Source organism: Marmota marmota, unplaced genomic scaffold (genome assembly GCF_001458135.2).
Source record: "Marmota marmota marmota unplaced genomic scaffold, marMar, whole genome shotgun sequence".
In the NCBI taxonomy this organism is placed as follows: domain Eukaryota; kingdom Metazoa; phylum Chordata; class Mammalia; order Rodentia; family Sciuridae; genus Marmota; species Marmota marmota.
In genome coordinates this window covers 391,222-394,365 of record NW_026000140.1, presented here as the reverse complement: position 1 = coordinate 394,365, position 3,144 = coordinate 391,222, and the positions used below count along the sequence as shown (strand labels likewise).

At 33.2% G+C, this 3,144-nt stretch overlaps 1 long non-coding RNA gene across 1 annotated transcript; it reads right to left on the bottom strand.

Moving 5' to 3' along the window:
• Nucleotides 1-674: 674 nt before the first annotated feature.
• Nucleotides 675-2,875, bottom strand: LOC125611318. The gene is made up of 3 exons (XR_007341480.1): nucleotides 2,847-2,875; nucleotides 1,648-1,671; nucleotides 675-820 (listed from the first exon to the last, which is right to left on the bottom strand). It is a non-coding gene; the product is annotated as an uncharacterized LOC125611318 (long non-coding RNA).
• Between the last annotated feature and the right edge of the window lie 269 nt (nucleotides 2,876-3,144).

Sequence of the window (3,144 nt, the reverse complement as noted above, 5' to 3'; positions counted from 1 at the left end):
ACTTACCAATTTCCATAATTGTGGAGTCCTGAGAATTGACTTAATTCTTCTGGAAAAAAAATTGTTAAAATCATATAATGAAGGCAATCAACAATAAAATTCTACTAAAAAAGTAACTACTACTTATCCACATATTTTCCTATCAGTACACTTAACAAAGAATATTACATTTGATCATCTTTAAGATTATAAAAAATAAGCACTGTCAAATAAGTTCAAATAAGCAAAAATGGTCAAGTCTCGAATTTAGAACAACTGGATGCTCAAACTGGATGCCTCTACATAGCATTTTTATAATTAGCATATATCTAACTAAAAGAAAAGTATTTAGGATTAGTAAAACTGACAGGAGGATGATGTTGATTTTCATGTCAGAAGTCTTCATATTTTTGATTTGGGGAGTTTTTTTTTTTTTCCCTACCTTCATTAAAATGAACTTTTCTCCCAGAATGGATAAAACATTGCCTCCATATGTTACTAAGAAATGAATATGAGCCCCAGATGCCAGAAAGCATTGGCAAATTTCTATTTCAGGTAATCCTAGTATTATGCATTAAGTATTTGTTTGCAATGTTCATTCTATATCTTTCCTCATGGAATGTTCTCTAAGCTATATTCTTTTCTTTCCTATAGTGGAACACCAAAATTGGTAATTTTACTGAACTTACCACCACACTGGCATAACAGTTGTTTCAACATTCTCAGAGTCAATGGGTCCAAAGATGGGGAGGAAGGGTAGGAAAGGAATGTCCTGCATTTGTAGAGGATGGTACCAAGCAGCAAAGGGATAGGTGTTAAGCTGGTAGAACTGTTGGAGAGGCTAGAGAGAAAGACAATTGAAAAGCAAATGTGCATTAGCAATGGTTGCTTTGAAACTCTGAAAAATTGAATCATTTCATCACTGCTTTAAAGTGTCTATTCAATGTTGAAGTCTAAGAATCTGCAATACTCACATAGGTCCAATTACCAGAAGAAAGTAGTAACATGAATTTTCTTGTTACTTAGTTTATAAACTCAGGGCATTTGCACCAGTAAGGTTTTTGTTTTGTTTTATCTTTGAGATCTACACATTAATTTTCCTTTAAGACACTGAGGTAAGAATAAAGGTCTCGCACACAGGGTCAACACGGCAGACTTTCAGTAATGCCAGAAACAGGAAAAATATATTTCAGTAATTGTTAGAATAATGTTGTTCCCAAAACTAGAGTTCAGGGACGAAAACATCATTTTTTCCTTCTGAATAGCTGCCTCTGTTGATTCATTATGGCATTTCATTTAATTGTTTCTATGTTAATGCACGTAATTATCTACACATTTAGGTGAAAGATATGTTTACTTTGATAGAATTAGAAAAAAAGCAGAATTCATTTCATATTTTTCTGGGAACACCTATACAAAATTAAAACAAATATGACATCTGAATTTCATGCTTATAGTCTCAGGGTTTAGGAACCTGAGGCAGGAGGATTAAAGCCAGCCTCAGCAACTTAGTGAAGCCCTAAGCAAATCAGTGAGACTCTGTCTCAAAATTAAAATGTAAGAAAGGGCTGGGGATATGGCTTAGTGGTTAAGTGCTCCTGGGTTCAATTCCCAGTACAAAAAATATATTTAGATAAAATAAATTTAAATATAATAAAGTCAACTCACCTCAACATAGAACTGGGCCAGTTCCTTAACAGAGGGAGAAAAAGTCAGTTTTGTGATTTACATCCAATTGAACACAATGAGAGACAAAATCATTGCTACCAAAAACCATCATTAAGAAGAAAAAAGCACATATACAATTACCACACTCTTGTTTTAAAGAATCACATGGAAAGTTGTAACCAGTACACTCTTTGGCACTCAAATGAAGTGAATAATTGCTTTCATTTTGCTTTTACTTTGCTCAGTGAATGTGATCAGAGTATTTCAGAAGGAATTGAAGATAAAATTTGATGCATATTCAAGAATCATTATCATAAAATCAATTGATAACTTCAAACTTTCGAATCTTAGGGAATAGTTATCCCCTAATCATATTCAAGTAGAAAAAACTCCATGGCTTTCTTACATGCTTTTTATAACATGCTTTTTATTAACATGTCATAAAATATATAAATTAAACCTTCAAAGGCCCAGAGTCATTGATTTGAACGCACAGCTTCTACTGTTAAAAGCACACACACACACACACACACACACACACAACATTGAAACAACAGTCTATGGGAGTTTGGGGGAAGGGATTGAATAGAGAGACATACATCAATTTTCCCACAAATAAGAAACCAAGGATCAAAGAGGATACACAATGTGTTCAATGTCATATAATTAGAAGATGTCAGAATCGTGATTTAAAACCAAGGTGTTTTCACTACACAGTACTACAATAAAAGTTCAAATCTGGACAAAGGCAACATCAAATTGAGATTTTGATCTCAATTTTGATATTGAATGGCCTGGAGCTATCTTCACTCAGGGATGGACAAAGAATTATCCTTTCATTGTTCTTTGTTAAAATTGATCTCCTATAGCAATGTTAGAAATAATACTGGAGAGACAAACACTGGTCTGTAGATAAGAAATATTTCTAAACACTAGTTAATAGTTCAGTGGTTCACTAGTTTCATTTTTTCTTTTTCTTTTTTTCCCAGTAGTGGTTCTGGGTTTGAACCTAGGGTTTTGTAGATGCTAGGCAAGTGCTCTACCACTGAGCTCAAGTATAGACCCCATTCGGTATTTTTTGTTTGTTTTGTTCTGTTTTTGTTTTTGAACTGACTGTTTATGTATTTGGAGCAGTATTAACACACATACACAAACAAAAATACATACACATACATACATGCATAAAAACATTGATTTACCTCATTTGCAACTCTCATGGGCTGTCTCTGGAAAGAAAAAGAAAGTTGCCTTTTAAGACTGAATAAAGCTTCAAAGACTGAAGAAACAACTTATTTGAAATATTTTTTTAAATGTTAGAGATTTGGTAAATAACATTAATTTTGCCAATTGCATTTTGATTATGTAGAGCCAATTTTTCTTCTAAGACACATAAAAAATCCTCAGTCGTCTTTCAAAATTTATGAAATGGTGAGTACTGGTTAGAGGGCCCCATGAATGCTATGAAACTGACCTAGTTATTCACAGAATATAAGCTGT